Here is an 18269-nt window from a genome sequence, read left to right on the forward strand (position 1 = left end):
CGAGGAACTCCATGGTGACTTTTTGTCCAGAGCAATTTTCTCAACCTTGGCACCACTGACACATAGGGCTGAATAACTTGATGATGGGGGCTGTCCTGTGCATGATGGAATGATTAGCAAAATCCTTAGCCTCTACACATTAGATGACAGGACCAACCCCATTTCCCCTGTCCATCCCCCATTTGTGCCAACCTAAAATGTCTCCAGACATTGCCAAATGTCCCTTGGGAAGCAAATCACCCCAAGTTGAGAACCGCCGGCCAGAGTAATTTCAGTAGAAAAATTCAAAATAAATCCATACTGTAGCAGGTGCCATCATGGCAGACACAGCCAGTCAAGTCCTCCTTGGTTCTGGTCTCACCATCCTGTCCCAGCTGCTCATGCAGAATATAAGCCTCTTCCTCCACAAATAGGATGCAATATGTTTGGATGGCAAGTATTTCAACTTCCTGGTCTCTTTTGTTACACTCAATACATTGCCAGTATCAATGAAAGGTATGGGCTTTTCACAGGCTTAACTCTAAGACTGTGTTCGGGAGGCCTTCAAACTGTGGCCCATGGAAAAGTTTTACAGCATTCCCAGGAGTGGACGAGGACCTGGAAATGTACAGAAAGAAGTCTCGTCTTCCTTTGAGTTATCAAGGAGACAGCTTGAGAGATGATGGCTCGTTCTACTGCTAGCCTCATCACACATTCCTTCCACGTGATCACTCTGAGACCTGTGGTACAATTCATTGGCAGAGGACCTAAGTACTGCGGACTTAGTGACTTCATAACCGTATATCAGAAAGAGGGCATCCTAGGGTTTTTCCTGGGACTGGTTCCTCACCTCCTAGGTGACATGATTTCTTTGCGGCTGTGTAGCTCACTGGCCTGCCTCATCAATACCTATGCCCTGGACGGCAGGGTTTCTACCATGAATGAAATAAAGTTATTCTCAAGCTGTCACAAGATTTTTGCTGGCATGTTGACCTGTCCCTTTGTGCTTGTCTCTAATCTTATGGCTGTCAACAACTGTGGTCTTGCTGGTGGATGCCCTCCTTGTTCCCCAATATATACTTTGTGGATAGATTGTTGATGCATGCTACAAAATCAGGGAAATATGAGCCCAGGAAATAGCTTGCTTTTCCAGAAGCTCCCCTTTGGGAAGACTTATTCATGTGATTTGAAGATGTGGGGCAGAGACAGCGACATTTCTATAGTCCTAGATGCACAAAATTGTGTCAGAAAATGTTGATTTCCATACAGTGTGATACACTTTTATAACAATCATTTAATCTTGGGGGGGAAAAAAAAACAGACTACAAAGGGTTATGAGTGAGCAGGTAGTGCAAAGTGAAGTCAGCAGCTTAGCTGAAAAAAGAGAGAGAGAGAGATAGTAATTAGAAGAGAATGTATGATTAATGGAGGATTTGGTTTTTTTAAAAAAAAAAGATGAAAGAGGGTAGAACGTGCCTAAATGACGACAAGAAGATCCAACAAAGAACTTATATTTGGAAGTGGCTAACAGATAGAGCAAGGAAACAGGGAAACAGGAGGGAATGGGGTACAGAGAATCTCCTGAACAGGTTTTCCTTAAGGATAGCTTTATAATGTTGGGAGGGACTCAGGACTTTCAAAGAATTTCCCTCTGTTTGCCTTTATTGTTTCTGTGAAATAGGGAACAATCTGGAGAGTGAGAAGAAAGTAGAAAGGCAAAGGCCCTACGACAGTGAAAGTTTTTAAGTGGCCCTGATTGGAGCCCAGATAATTCTTTTCGGGAGATTTTTGTTTTGTTTTGTTTTGTTTTGTTTTGTTTTGTTTTGTTTTTTGAGACGGAGTCTCGCTCTGTCACCCAGGCTGGAGTGCCGTGGCGCGATCTCAGCTCACTGCAAGCTCCGCCTCCTGGTTTCACGCCATTCTTCTGCCTCAGCCTCCCGAGTAGCTGAGACTACAGGCGCCCGCCACCTCGCCCGGCTAGTTTTTTGTATTTTTCAGTAGAGACGGGGTTTCACCGTGTTAGCCAGGATGGTCTCGATCTCCTGACCTCGTGATCCGCCCATCTCGGCCTCCCAAAGTGCTGGGATTACAGGCTTGAGCCACCGCGCCCGGCCTTCAGGAGACATTGACAACACAGTTGAAGCTGGAGATCATGAATGGTCAGTGATAAAAATGCTCTTACGCCGTTTTTTTTTCCCCCCAGAAGTTTTCAGCAACCCAGGAACACATATGCAGGAGATTAATAGTCAGATTGATCAAGACTTTGGTTTTTACCAGGTGAGTGTGATGGGCAGTCAATGTAGCAGGAAAGTTAAGTATTTGAGAAAGTTGGATATTTTTTGTTTTTCTTGTTTTTGTTGTTTTTTGTTTTTGGTTTGTTTGTTTCTTTTTGACAGGATCTCACTCTGTTGCCCGGGCTGGAGTGCAGTGGCACAATTATAGCTTACTTCAGCCTTGACCTCTCAGATTCAAGTGATCCTCCAACCTCAGCCTCCCAAGTAAGTGGTACCACATCCATTCACCACCAAGAATAGCTGAATCTTTAGGAAATGGATTGATCCAAATGCTCATCTGGAAGAAAAAACCTGCAATATGTCCTCATATCACATATAAAATGTATATAACATATTATATTACATGTATTACATTATTCCACAGTTTAAAGTCTTAAACAATAAGACCAAAAAAAATAGAAAATGTATAATTTCTATAATCTAGAGAAGAAAGGTCTTCCTAAGATTATATAAATGTATAATTATATAAATGTATAATTTTTATTATACATTTATATTATATTATATAAATGTATATAAATGTATAATTATAATTATAAATGTATAATTATAATTATATAAATGTATAATTTAATAGATTATATAAATGTATAATTTATATAATCTAGAGAAGGAAGGTCTTCCTAAAAGCAAAACAGGATGCCCAGAAATCATACATAAAATTAATTTATGTGCATTTTGAAAAATTTTTCAAAGCAAATAAATGACACCATTAAACAAAGTTAGAAGGCAAAACACAGGCTGCAGTGCATATGATAAAGAGCTCCCACTAATGAATAAGCAAAGTGCTAACATCTCAGTGGAAAAATGGGCAAATATATAAACAATGTTATCACAAAGGGAAATTCAAAGGATAATAAATATATGAAAATACACACAACCTAACAAATAGCTAGAGAAATGCTAATTAAAATATTGACGAGATTCCATTTTTTGCCCATCAAATTGGCAAAAATTGAAGGATATGTACAATTTCAGTGAGAAAGTGAGGAAATGAACCCATGGCTGATGGGACTGGAAATTGCCATTCTCTTTTGGGAAATCAATAGCAACACATACTGAAGGGTAAAACACATATGAGGAAGCATTACCAATATCATGTTTGAGAGAAACAAAAGCACCGACATTTATGTGTGTATGTGTAAATATAAGTATGTATGTATATACTTATAACATGAATGCATATATAAGAATCTTTATTGTAGCATTATTTTAAAAATCACAAAAATAGGCTGATTGTCCAAAAATGGGAAATAATTGAATTAACTACAAGACATTTATACAACAGAATATTATTACAACCACCCAACAGGTTCACCTTGCCCACTGCCTAGACAGAGCCAATTTATCAAGACAGAAAAATTGCAATAGAGAAAGCACTTAATCCACACAGAGCTGCTGTACAGGACACCGGAGTTTTATTATTATTCAAATCAGTCTCCCTGAAAATTTGGGGATCAGAGTTTTCAAGGATAGTTTGGTGGGTAGGGTGCCAGGGGATGGGAAGTACTGATTAGTTGGGTCGGAGATGAAATCACAGGGAGTCAAAGCTGTCCTCTTGCACTGAGTCAGTTTCTGGGTGGGAGCCACACGTAGCGATCTGGGTGGTGCCAGCTGATCCACCGACTGCAAGGTCTGCAAAACATCTCAAGCACAGATTTTAGGTTTTACAATAGGATGTTATCCCGAGGAGTCATTTGGAGGAGTTTAGAATCTTGCAGCCTCCAGCGGCATAACTCCTAAACCATAATTTCTCATCTTGTGGTTAATTCATTAGTCCCGCAAAGGCAGTCTAGTCCCCAGGGAGGAAGGAGGTTTGTTTTGGCAAAGGGTTGTTATCACCTTTGTCTCAAAGTTGAACTATAAACTAAGTTCCTCCCAAAGTTAGTTCAGCCTATGCCCAAGAATGAACAAGGACAGCTTGGAGGTTAGAAGCAAGATGGGGGCGGTTAAGTCAAATTTCTTTTACCATCATAATTTTCTCAGTTACAGTTTTTGCAAAGGCAGTTTCATTGTGCTACTATAAATATAATTGGTGGGCTCTATATTAGTTGACCTGGAGGGACACCCAGAAGAAATATTAAGTGAAAGAAAACAAGTTTCAAATGTATGTGTGTTAGGTGATTTCATCAACACACATATGGAACATGCATTTATGTTTCTTTGTATGAGTATGAAGAAAAAATAGACATAGGACCGTAGATCAAACCATGGCTGATGGGACTGTAAATTGCCATCTTCTTTTAGGAAATTTGTTTTTAAAAGGAGTAAAAATGGATTGGATGGGGTAAGAGAAGATTGTCAACTTTTTCTCTATAAATTTTAGGTTGGTTTCAAAGCATGCTTCACATTAATAATTTTTAAAAATTGAATTTAAAAATACAAGACTAAAGCATGAAATGATAATTCACAAACTGTCAAGAAAACAGCAGATACCAGCGATGATCCATTCTCATTTTTCTATATAAGTATAATATATAGGAACATTGTTAAAATGAAAGCACATATCACATCTCACTACTTAACAAAAGAATTACTTTCATGTCAGAGGTGTCAATTTGCACCTGAGTAGTTTCTGCCACCATAGGATTCAGACATGTCTGGACACGTGTAGAGGCTAAAGGATCAGGCCCACTGGGGGTTGATCTGCATGAGGGAAGACTAAGGAGCCTCCTAAGAAAATCTCATCTTAAACTAGTTAGAGTTGGACATATGTTTTTGGTCAAACAGTATTGAAAGGGGTGGCATGATTTTAAGCACAGCATAAAGACAAAAGGTAAACATCCTTACTATTTAATGTTTTTCCACCCAATCCCTAGGCCTGAGTTCTAAGACCAGGGACAGTTGTATTAATTGAACTGATAGGCTCCATACAAAAACATCTCTGAGATGTTGAGGAGACAAGATAAAGCAAATTGGGGACCTGCATAAAGTGTGGCACTAAAGAGGGTGTCAGCATAGTGGGATTTCAGGGGCATTCAGTGGGGGTTGGGCCTCAGCAAAGTATATTGGAGGCAGAGGGAAGCCCCTCTACATTCTGCTTTATTCACTTGACATTCATATTACACATTTCTCTCCATTTCTATGGTCTTATCTGTCATTTTTAATGAATAAATACTATTTTATTGATATATGTGTATTTATATTTATTAACCTCTCATCTGTTTTTTTTTTTTTTTAACTGCTTGAGTTAATTTGGACTGCTATAACAGAATACATACACTGAGTGGTTTATAAACAACAGCAATTTATTTCTCATAGTTCTGGAGACTGGGAAAGACAACATCAAGGTACTAGCAGATTCAGTGTCTGGTGAGGGCACCCTTCTTGGTTCATAGACAGCTGTCTTCTCTCTGTGTCCTCACATGGTGGAACAGGCAAGGAACCCTCTGAGACCTCTCTTCTGAGGGCACTAATCCCAATCATGAGGACTCCTCCCTCGTCACCTAGTCACCTCCCAAGACCTCACCTCCTAATACCATCACCTTGGGGGTTAGGATCTCAACAAATGAATTTCGGGGGCAGGGCCTGAACATTCAGGCCACAGCATCTACTATTACAGAACTTCATATGTATAGCTTTGTTTTGATGCTCAATTGTTTTCTTAAATTCCCAAGAGCATACACTGACAAGCTCAAAAGATTTGAACATTTGCCTGTGTGTAGTGATACACTAGACACAGTCACGTAGTTTTTCCAAAGCATTGAAGCAATTTAGCATGCCATCAGCAATGCTAAAGTTATCAAGATTTTGTCACAGATTAGACAGCTAGGTTTTATCTTTTGCATTTAACAAATATTTATTGAGTATCTACTATCTACTATGACCAGACACTCCTCGCATATTTCCCTCCAAGTTCCCATGTGGCTTCCTGAGTCCTGGAATGATGGTCCTAAGCACCACGTTCTGTAAGCGTCATGCCAAAAAATGTACTCACAGCCAAGAAAAATCCACCTGCCATGGGATCTTGTTTTCCCTAAGGGGAGAACTCCTATTTTCTAATGGCTCTTTGGGAGACACTGTCTCCATCTTCTCCTTTACCTGCAGAAGCAGTTTCCCTCCTTATCACTAAGGTTGATTTTCTAGGACAACTCTTCCAATCCTTTCTATATCCAGGGCTGTTTCCTCCCTCAGTGTTTTCTTCCTTTCTACTTCCTGGAGTAGAGGACCCTCCTAGAGATAGAAGTCCTGGGTAACCACATCCTGCCATATCCTACGATCATGGTGACTCTCCAGTCCCCAGAAACCCACCAGACCTAGGTGGGAGTGAGGTCACCCCCCATTTTCCCTGTGCCCAAGCAGGTCCCGAAGATGCCAGCCCTGCTTCCTCCTAGAAGCTGGTCTTCCTCTGTCCTTCCCATAGCCTGCACTTTGGGAAGAACTGGTCCACTACTTTCAGCTCTCCAGTGAGAGTTTTCACCACAGATGATAGCCTCTGTTTGTCATGTTTGATGTGATTCTTTCCCATCTGCTGACCTAAGTTATTCTGTTCTTGTTGTTGCTCATGTGTTTGCAATCCTTTATGTAGCCAAATTTGTCAGTCTTTTTCTTTGTGATTTCTTCTGACACTTCGAAGTACAATTTTTTTAAAAAAAGGACAGTGTTTTCTCCAAAGATCTGACAATCAATAACTTATATTTCCTGTAAGGTTTCCTATTATCTAATACTTTAGCCATATAAAATTTATTTTGATCATGAGGTATTAAATTGCTGTATTAAATTGATTTTTTCGAAAAGAGATCTAGATAAGAATACTAAACAATGTGTATTAAATAATTCTTTATTTCATTGTTTTTCAAAGATGCCTCTTGTTATCTGTTATATTCTTATGTACAATATGTTTACTTCTGGACTATGCTGTTCCATTTAACTATATGCTTATTGGGGGAAGGTATACCTCCATTTATTGTTCTCTTTGTAAAAGACTAGTTAATGCTCTTAGGTGAGCATGGGGGTGGCAAGTGCTAAATAAATGACATCTATTTTTGTAAATAAAAATTACAATTATGTTAAGTTCAAATATCCTAGGAAGATTTTTGAGGTGGACAATAGTCAACCTATAAATTTGTTGAATGAGATAGAAGGCTTTCTGATTGATCATTATTTTCAAGGACAATAGTACACCTTTCCATTCATCTTCTCTAATATTATTCAGTAAAGTTTTATATTTTGTTTCTATCAGATAAGACATGCAACTGTTTCATAAGAATTCTTATCGTTAAATAATTTAGATAATATTATGTTATTCTGGTATAAATAAAAGGACTCCTGGTATATATTTGTATATACTGCATTCATCTGTCCATTTTATTGATGCCTATAGTTATTTTTTTTAGATTATTTCTTTTAGTTTTTAAAAGGATACAATCATAACATCTAAAAATGATATTTTAATTTTGTTTTCCAGTATTAATTCTTCTGAGTTTTTAAAAAATATTTTCTTGCATTGACCACAACTTCCAAAGTTGCGGTCATATATCTATGCATTGATCAAACCCATATGAGAATGATTGCCTTGGTTTTCTTACCGATTTGAAACAGAAACTTTCTAACAGGAGGAAGAAAAGGAGGCTTTGGAATAAGACTTGAAGATTGCTTAATGCTGATGGTGTCTCTTACAAGCTAGAAATCCAGAACAAATTCCACAACCTCCCTGAATCCCAGTTTCCTCACCAGGAAGATGAGGATATGAATACATCTCACAGTGTCATAGGAATAACTGAGATATCACCTGCAAAGGGCCTGGCACTCAAGGCAGACACAACACATTTTACTTTTATCTAGTCAAAGCGGTGAGATTTAAAGCCAGATCTACCTGACTTCAGACCCACACACATAACCCCGTGCTCTGCAGCCTGTTCAGGAGGAATTCCATTTCTGTGTAGGTCGTGCCCGTGTATGGAAACAAACATAGCCACAGATGTCTAGGTCTATCAGCCACAGCAAAATAAACCCTGAAAACTAAGCTATCTCTCTGTGAATATACCACATCATGCACAGCATCATGTACGGATTTGAAATGTCTAAACTCAAGCCAGCCTGACCAACACAGTGAAATCCTGTCTCTACTAAAAATATATATAAAAACAAAAAAATAGCCAGGCATGCTGGTGGGGGCCTGTAATCCCAGCTGCTCAGGAGGCTGAGGCAGGAGAATCAGCTGTGAGCTGGGATCACACTTTTCCACTCCAACCTGGGCAACACAGCGAGACTCCGTCTCAAAAAAAAAAAAAGAAAAGAAAAAAAAGAAAAATAATTGTCTAAAGTCTATCCAGTAAGTGCAAATTCTAAAGTAGTGGCTATCTCAAAGGAGGGTAAGCCAGAGATGAGATGAGAGGACAGAGGAAGAATATGAAAAGAAATGCAAGTCATTGATACTATTATGGTACTTAGATTGGGTGGTAGTTTCACAGGTGATCATTACAGTATCAGACTTTATAACGTACATATATTTTAGTGTCATGTTTAGTATGCATGAAGTTTTATACAAAATATTAAACAAAGCCCCAAAAAAAAATCGTCTGGCCAAGTTTAAAAGACCATGAGTATTCAATTAGCAATTCTGGACTGGGCACAGTGGCTCACACCTGTAATCTCAGCACTTTGGGAGACCAAGGCGGGTGGATCACGAGTTCAGGAGTTCAAGACCAGCCTGACCAAGATGGTAAAAACCCCATCTCTATTAAAAATACAAAAATTAACCAGGCGTGGTGGTGGGTGCCTGTAATCCCAGCTACTCAGGAGGTGAGGCGGAGAATTGCCTGAACCTGGGATGTAGAGGTTGCAGTGAGCTGAGGTCACACCACTGCACTCCAGCCTGGGCGACAGAGCAAGACTCCATCTCAAAAAAAAAAAAAAAAAAAAAAAAAAATTCCTATTCCCTCTACCCTGTATTCACTGTTCACTGTACTCTACCCTACAGTGAACAAAAGGTACCTAAGCCAGGACATGCCCCTGCATCTTTTTTCCTGATAATCATATTTTCCTAGGCACAAGGCCTGAGAGTTACCAAACCTGATTTTTTGATAGTATTTGTTCTGGAAAATAAAACAAAATGCCTTTCTTTAAGGGATAGTCTTCCTTTTGTCAATGTTTCAAGGCGGAAAAAAAAGGAAGTTTAAAAAGCAGCCTGTTTCATTGTCACCAGTTCATAAACACTGTACTAAAGGGCAAGAACGACGCTTTACGCCTCTTGCAAAATCCCAAAGCACCCAGTGCAAGGCCCTGCACTTAGTAGGCGGACAATTGACGTTTGTTAATCAATGTATGAATGATGAGCCAAGTCTCATAGCTTCCATGGAGAATCTTAAATGTCATTCCTTTTGAAATGCGACCATGATTCTCAACCTACTAAAAATTTCATAATGAACCACCCACAGACACAATCTTGTGTGAATATCCCCTGTGTTCCCCAAATCCTTTGTGACCTATGGACACAATTGCTAAACGTGAGTCATGCTTCTATCACTCCTACACAATGGGTATTTTTAATGCTACAGCATTTCCTGAAGTCAAGCGCTCAGGAAATGGTTTTTGCAATAATGACCTCAGCCTCCCCATGTTCCCCCCACCCCCACCACAGAATCCAAGAATAACTGAACAGGTGTCCAAATACCCAGAATTACCCAAGAAACCTCACAACCTGTCTTCTGTTTCCTATCAAAGTCATGAGGTTAACCCCTTGTCCTTTGGAGTTCGAAAGGAATGTGTCCAAGAACTGAACACACCCATAGCTGTGCTTTATTTGTATCAAGACACAGTTTATTTCCAAGATGTCAATGGTCTCCAGACCCCAGAACTAAATCTGTATACCATCATGGCTAAAAGTATGGGCTCTGGAATTCAAAAGCCTTAGAGACTGAGTTCTGACTCTGCCACTAAGTATGTGGCTTCAGCCAAGTCATTTAGCCTTTCAGAGCCTCAATAGTCTCATCTGTAAAATGGAATTAATGAAATAAACTATTTCTTGGAATGTGTGAAAATCACTCATGTAAATGGCTGATCTGCAGGCCTGATGCACAGCAAAACGCCTAGTACTTGCTAAAAGTTATTGCGTCAGGTTTCCCCAGACTGAAGCTTAGGCCTGGTCAGTTTCTCCTGGACAGCAGTTATTTTGACAGCTTAGGATCTTTAGGTGCCCACACACCTTCAGAACCTCAACCCATTCTTGAGAGCACTGTCTGGGCACCCTCTGAGGATCAGAAGCAGGAAGGGAGGTCAGATGGTGAGAGGATAAGGACTGTTGATATCCAAGGGAGGTTGTAAAACCACTTGGGCACACCCAGGTTCAAAACAAAGAAGCCATCACATGAGGGTGGGAGAAGAGGTATTTACTCAGTGAGGCCCCTTCCAGCCCTCATGGTAAAAGTCTACACTTGTTTAGAAAAGAGTATGTCTGTTTTACTATTTTATTTTTAAAAAAGAGAAGCTCAACAACAAAAACGATGTTGAAAATGACAATTTGACTATGGAAAGCAGGCTCCTGCTATTCTCATCAGACCATCTGACAAACTTCCCAAGGGAGTTTCCAAGGCCTCCCAAACAGTAACAGCAGAGCAGCCGCTCCAGAGGATGCCCCGGGGAGCTGCCAAACTGCAATTGCCCTGGAAATCAGATTCGAATAGCTCAGACACGAGGGCAAAGGGCGGGATGCATGCATCCCTAAGCACCAGCCCTTCAGCCTGGCAGAGGAGCACAGACAAAGCTGCCCCGGAAGAATTGCTTGGGAGGTGCAGATACGAAGAATAAGATCCTGCTGGCAGCGCTGGGAAACACAGCAGCAGTCGGCACACGCTGGCCTTGGCAGTCAGCAACCGCCTGGCTCAGGCTGAGCAAAACCTTTCTGTGAACATGGCATGAAAGCAGATCTCTCAGAGGCTCATGCTCCCTGAAGGTGAAAGATCAACAACAAAAAAGGCATTAACCCCTCTCCTAAATGATATTTCATGGCCATCAAATGGCCATCAAAGTCCCATCAAAGGAGCAGCTCATGTTCATAGGCCTGGGGGAGATGCTACCAGCAATTCAGACACATTGGCAGTCCCAGGGAGGAGGCCATAGCCTATGGGGCCTCTCTATGTATGAAGGGCAGCGCTTTGCATGACAAATGTTCCATGCATAATCTTGGAACATTGGCATAATTCTTTCTGGACCCAGTAATGATAATTACTCTCTGTCCTAATTAAGGAGAAAATAAAGTAGCTAATACTTTTATAAATCAACAAGTAGGATTAGTATGATGTACAAAGCGCCCTTGAGTTTGCTTCAGGAGACTTCCTCCTCTGTGTGACCACGAGTATATCATGGCGGCCCCCTGGGCTTTTGTTTCCTCATCCATAAATCCTTTCTTTAAGGGGACATCTTATGGGTTCCTTTGAGTGCTCCTATCCTAATTTACTATTCTTTTCCTTTAAAAATATTTGGTAAAGGCTTAGCATGCAGCAGTAAAATACACAGCATGATATGTAGTATTCTTACTTAGAATTTTATGCCTTTCAAGGCGAAAGATGGTGGTCAGGTGACACTGATTTTCTCCTTGTATAGCTTCAAAGATTGTGTTATAGATGAGAAACTAGATATTCAAAGGCACAGAGAACATGTCATCATATCACTCAGATTAGAACTTCCAAGTGCTCACTCGTGATATGTAGTCTGGTGAGCCAGGCCTCAAAGTGTCCTACAAAAGAAATAGACAACATGGTTTCTGCCTTCTAGTATTTGGCAATTATTTGAGGAGCAATATGTTATTGGGAGGCTGAGGCAGGAGAATGGTGTGAACCCGGGAGGCGGAGCTTGCAGTGATCAAGCCACTGCATTCCAGCCTGGGCAACAGAGTCAGACTCCGTCTCAAAAAAAAAAAAAAAAAGATGTTATCTGTTCCATTCATCTGGGGTCTTCATCATTTCCTTAAATAGGTACATTATCCATTCCTTCAATAACATACATATTCATTGTCCTTTATCCTCAAATAATTGCAAATACTATAAGGCAGAAACCAAGTTGTCTATTTCTTTTGTATCTCTGAAAGAATCATAGTACAAAATTTATAAATGAAATCATGTAGCTCTGTGCAATATGAAAATGATAACCTATGACATTTCAGCCACACCGTGTATTTGTTACCTAAATTGTCCTTTCTATTTACTTCCCAAGCATTTGAGCCACTTTTCCCCAGATTGAATTGTCTTTTTCTTTTGAGACGGAGTCTTGCTCTGTCACCCAGGCTGGTGTGCTCACTGCAACCTCCACCTCCCGGGTTCAAGTGATTTAAGTCGAAATACCTGAACTTCAAGCCTCCCAAGACTTTAGCCTTCCATGTAGCTGGGATTACAGGCAAGTGCCACCATGCCCGGCTAATTTTTTTGTATTTTTAGTAGAGATGGGATTTCACCATGTTAGCCAGGATGGTCTCGTTCTCCTGACCCCGTGGTCCGCCCACTTCAGCCTCCCAAAGTGCTGGGATTACGGGCATGAGCCACCGCGCTCGGCCTGAATTGCCCTTTAAAAGCTCCTTTTTTCCCTTGTAAGATCATAATATTCTATCTTCCACTATATCCATCCTGAGACAATAGCAACTGTGTGTGTTTATATGTGAATAAGGAAGATGTGTGTGTGTGTGTGTGTGAGAGAGAGAGAGAGAGAGAGAGAGAGAGAGAGAGAGAGAGAGAGAGAGAGAGAGAGAGAGAGAGAGACAGAGAGAAACAGACAGACAGAGGCAGAGAGAGATACGTGTGTTCTGATAAAGCAAGGTACATTAGATAATAGCCCACTGCACCTTGCATTAAGCAAGCCTGCCTGGGAAATGAGCAACTTTCTCAGGCCACTGCTCAACCTAGAGTGTTGACAACCTTGGGAGAGAAGACTTTAATTGCAGTCATTCCCTTATTCCCTCTGGATTGCTTGTTTATAGTTTGAAATTGCTGAACGAGTTCTGCAGGTTTTTCTTGTCCATTTGCTGAGCTTGAAGCAAGAAGGGAGATACCCAGGTTCACTGAACTGTAAACAGTACTTCTCAAGGTCAAACTGGAGAGACTGCAGAGAAGAGGGGGTTTGGGGGGGCAGGTTTCTGAATGTGGCAGACAACAATAACATATTGCATATATACTTTCCTGCAAGCCTGCACAGAAGAAAAGTGAAGAGAAAATAATATTGCAAAGAATCCTGTTCAAACTTGATTTCTTCAGTTTTTTTTTTTTTTTTGGCCAAACTTGAAGGTCAACTTTTTAAAAGTAATTAGACATCTAATCTGCGCTTTCCCCCACTGCCACAATCCCCAAACTTTGTCATTATATAAATATTATTTGAAGTTATAAAGAACACAAGCAAGTGGGCTACATATTAACAAAAGATACTTCCAGAAATCGATGACCCAGGCAGCCCTGTTGTCTTGAAATAAACACGTGAAACTGAGCTCCACATCCTCAAGCTGCAATATATTCAGCACACTAACAGGTACAGGCACTGCTTTGCTCCAGACTGGTGGGAATGTGGCACTGAAGAAAGCCCAGGCTCTACTACGGAAGAGCTTACAATCTGGAGAGAGTGGTAACATGTACACAGCACATCACAGCACCATAAAGCCAGGTAAACACAAAGGGTAGACATGAGAAGACCCTCCTTTTAATGGTTTAATTTTTAAGAACACTATTCACCAACTGTAGATTTAGGAGAGGAGAGGTTGTTTATTTGTTTTAAGTAGAAATACCCGAACTTCAAGCCCATGTTTACCCTTTCCTAGCCTTGAGATCTGAGTCAAATGACATCGCCCAGTGGACGGCAGTTTCCTCATGGGTGAGATCAGAGTGTTGGTGTAGACCATGAGTTAGCAAGTAACAACAGCTAGGGGTAAAAATCCAGCTCACAACTGGTTTTGTAAATAAGATTGCTGGAACACACCACGCCCATTCATTTACATATTGTCTATGGCTGCTCTCACTCTACGGCTGCCAGGTAGTTATGATATATGGTCCACAAAGCCTAAAATATTTACTATCTAGCCCTTTATAGGGTTCCTGACTCCTGGTGTAGCCAGTCTCTAAGGTCTCTTCCAGGGGCTTGCAAGATTTTATGCACTTGAAAATTTGAAATAACCACGCAAATGGAAGAAATGTCAAAAAGCGCATGCTAGGTCCCAGATGACAGCAGTTCCCCTTGCTTTATCTCATCAACAGGAAACACGTACTCCAAGGGGTCTCAACTCGACTCAGAATCACCTGGGGAGAATTTTATTTGTCGTAACAAGGCTTGAGGGAGGCACATTTCACACATTAGTATGAAAACCCAATCATCATGCTTTGGAGAATTTTGGGTTTTTTTTAATGTCAATGCCCAGGACCCAATGTCTAGAGTTTCTGATTTAATTGCTATAGAGTGGAGACCTGGTATCAGCTGTTTTTAAATACTGTCCAAAGAGTCTGGGCATGGTGACTCATACCTGTAATCCCAGCACTTTAGGAAGCCAAGGAGGGTAGATCACTTGAGGCCAAGAGTTCAAGACCAGCCTGGTCAACATGGTGAAACCCCCGTCTCTACCCAAAATACAAAAACAATTAGCCAGGCATGGTGGTAGATGCCTGTAGTCCCAGCTACTCAGGAGGCTGAGGCAGGAGAATCACTTGAACCCGGGAGGCAGACGTTGCAATGAGCTGAGATCTTGCCACTGCACTCCAGCCTGGGTGACAGAGTGGGACTATGTCTCAAAATAAAATAAAATAAAATAAAATTAGCCAGGGGTGGTGGCATGCGCCTGCAGTCCCAGCTACTCAGGAGGCTGAGGCAGGAGAATTGCTTGAACCTGGGAGGCAGAGGTTGCAGTGAACCAAGATCGCGCCACTGCACTCCAGCCTGGGTGATAGAGTGAGACTCTGTCTCAGGAAAAAAAAAAAAAAAACTGTCTGAAGAATTCTACCTTGCACTCAGGGTTAATTTAACAAAGGCTTAAACATAATACCAAGATATGGAATCAACCTAAGTGTCCATCAGCAGATGAATGGATAAAGAAATGTGATCAAAATGCACAACGGAATACTATTCAGCCTTTAAAAATAAGAAAATCCTGTCACTTTCAACAACACGGATGAGCTTAAAGGACATTACGTTAAGTGAAATAAGCTAGGAACAAAAAGACAAATACCATATGTTCTCACTTATATGTGGAATCTAAAAAAGTTGACTTCATAGAAGTAGAGAGTAAACTGGTGATTACCAAAGGCTCAGGAAAGTGGGGATGGGGTTGGGGAGATGTTGGTCAAAGGATATAAATTTTTATCTAGACAGAAGAGTAAGTTCAAGATATCTATTTTATGTCATGGTAACTATATTTAATAATAGTATATTATATACTTGAAAATTACAAAAAATTAAAAAATATTAAAAATATATGTGAAGCAAAAGCTATTAAAAAAATAAGGAAATTGAACAAAACTATAATATTAGAAGGGTATTTTAGTACAAAGCTTATGACCTTGGATAGTTCAAGCTGACCAAGGAGATGAAATAAAGATACAAATAAATACCTTTTTTAAAAGTATCACTGAACCTTTTTTTAAAAAAATAAATATTGATGCCTGTATTTCTTGCCAGGTATGTTACACCAGAATATCTGGGATTGCGGCCCCCAAACCTGTATATTTAACAAGTTCTCAAGATAATTCTTATGCAGCCAACTCTGCAATAGCCTGCACTGAGTAGCCAGGTATGTGAATCATGCTGAAGGCCAACTACGATGCAGGAATTCAGAATCCAACAGTCAAGTGTTAAGATACATTTCATACCTCTTTATCTTTGACTCTCAAAGGTGTAATGCAACACCTGGAACTTAGCAGACATTTGGTAAATGTTTAATAAATAAAACTTAATTTAACCTGACCATTGAGTGTTTTGGTGGGGAGACACACACAGGGGGTTTATGCTTAATCAGATGGGGTGAGGGGTTACCAGATGGGGGGAGGGGTTACTCAGAAGCCAAGACTAAGACTCATGTTCTATACACTTAATTAAATAGTCATCAACTGCAACCTTCCTCCACCTATCTACACTCAAACATTAACTACCAACCTGATCAAAGAATCATTATTTTAAAATCACCAATCCACTGAAGCTCCTTTAGTTAGACTGAAGTTCACGTGATTGCTTAAACCTTTTTTCTGGGAATGGATCTTTTATGCCAAGTAGGCAGGGTTACTGCCCCATAAACCTACGTTCTGTCATTAGCTTTGACTGTTGACACTTACAATGATTAGACAGGGTTGAGCAAAGGGTATTTTTGCAGTCTGTGGGGAAGAGTACAGAAAATAAACATTGCATCTCATTACAAAGCCCTGAATGTACAAAACATACTGATCCAAATGCCATGATTAGATAAGCACCTGCAACACTCATTAACTTTGAAGGGAAATTGAAGCCAAATTTGGGCCCATATGCCAACTGCCCTTATACTTCGGCAATCAGGTGACCTCTGTTCTCACATTAAGTTAATTTCTGAAACACCCTACATGATAGCTATTGCTCCAGACTTTTAATAATTAGCCCAGGGTGGCCTCTCTCAAACATCCTCTGAAATAGTCTCCACCTACAATTTCTAGGGTTTCAGATGAGCCTTTGCCCATAACCTGAACATGTTGTTTTTAAAGACAGGTCATTGTAAATGACTCTGAGTGACAACCTAATGCTACCCCAAAAAAAGAGACTGAGGTGTAATATTGATCCACTCATCCACAAACACAAAGATGCATGTGTCTTGTATGAGGGCAAATAATGACTAAAGTAGCCAGAATAAAAACTAAGGTTGACACAGGAGGATTGGGATGATGGGCAAGGGATATCTAAAGAAGAGTGCACCAAAGGCCTCCCTGTCTCACTCTGTAATAGTCTATTTGCAAACTGCCCTCCATGCTGTATCACATGTAGCTCTAAAGGTCTGTGGTTCCAGGTGAGAGCCTCTAAGTAAGCTGAGAAAAAACTACATTTGGAAATGTTGTTTCTACATAAGGCCACTCTGACAAAGTAGCTCCCAAAGTTATGATTCATTCAATCAGATGGCCTCATCTGGTCAGGGTGCAACCTAGGCATAGGTGTAGGGAACACTTGGCTACATGGAGTAGGCTGAAGAGCCTGGGAAGACTCCTCTGTTCAAATATGTCTTTACTACTTAAGTGTCAAAGGTCTCAGAATCCCATCATGAGAGTCCAGTTTCTTTGTATGTTTAGACTGTAACAGAGCCATGTACCACAGAGAGGAGTACAGGCTGGAGAGCTGAGTGGTCAGAAAGATAATCGGATGAAAGAGGTCCCCGATGTGCCAGAAAGATCTCTCCAGCAAGCCATAGTTCAGATGATAAAGAAAATTAAAATCTGTGACCTTCTGTGGAGAGTGAACTGATTCGTCCTTCTCTTCCCAGCAATATCAGAATTAACTGACAAAGAGCCATGGATAGAGAGCTGGTTGTGCAATGACTACAAGGTCTCAAAAGCAGCAACTGCAGCAGAATACAGCACAAGCTTCATGAGAAGCACAGGGAGGACAGAGATTGCAATTCCACCAAGAAGCATTAGGAAGGATTTTTTTTTTCCTTTTCCAAGACTGAACACATCATGTGATGCTATGTGCAACATGGAGATGATTAAAATCAGCATGCCCACTGAAGTTCCAGGACAAGCAGGAAATTGTGAAGCCGGTACTGCAAAGTAATACCACCTCTAGGTTGGTTACTCAGAAGCCAAGGCAGCTAAAGAATTATAAATCTCTATAGAATTCTGATATCCAGATAGTAAAGAATTTTTAGTCTGTGAGACTTCTAAATAGCACTCTGTGGCAGGAGCACATCTCCCTTGGCTCAGATATACCCAGGAGAGCTAAGCCTCTCAGCAAGATGCTATGAAATTAATTACCTAGGGGAACAAGAGAAGCATTGCAAAGACTGTGGTGTATCATGTGTGAATACTGACCTCTCAGGTGATCTTTTTTTCTATGCGAATATTATTGATACGAGTAACACTT

The 18269-nt window shown here is 40.5% G+C and overlaps 1 non-coding gene and 1 pseudogene across 1 annotated transcript; one reads left to right on the forward strand and one right to left on the reverse strand.

Annotated features, from left to right (window-relative positions):
- The first annotated feature begins 317 nt into the window (after positions 1-317).
- Positions 318-1237, forward strand: LOC126931647 (mitochondrial carrier homolog 2-like; annotated as a pseudogene).
- Positions 1238-14479: 13242 nt separating this feature from the next.
- LOC126931935 (small nucleolar RNA U13) lies at positions 14480-14582 on the reverse strand. Its single transcript, XR_007718039.1, has one exon. It is a non-coding gene; the product is annotated as a small nucleolar RNA U13 (small nucleolar RNA).
- Between the last annotated feature and the right edge of the window lie 3687 nt (positions 14583-18269).

This window comes from Macaca thibetana, chromosome 11 (assembly GCF_024542745.1).
Source record: "Macaca thibetana thibetana isolate TM-01 chromosome 11, ASM2454274v1, whole genome shotgun sequence".
NCBI lineage: Eukaryota > Metazoa > Chordata > Mammalia > Primates > Cercopithecidae > Macaca > Macaca thibetana.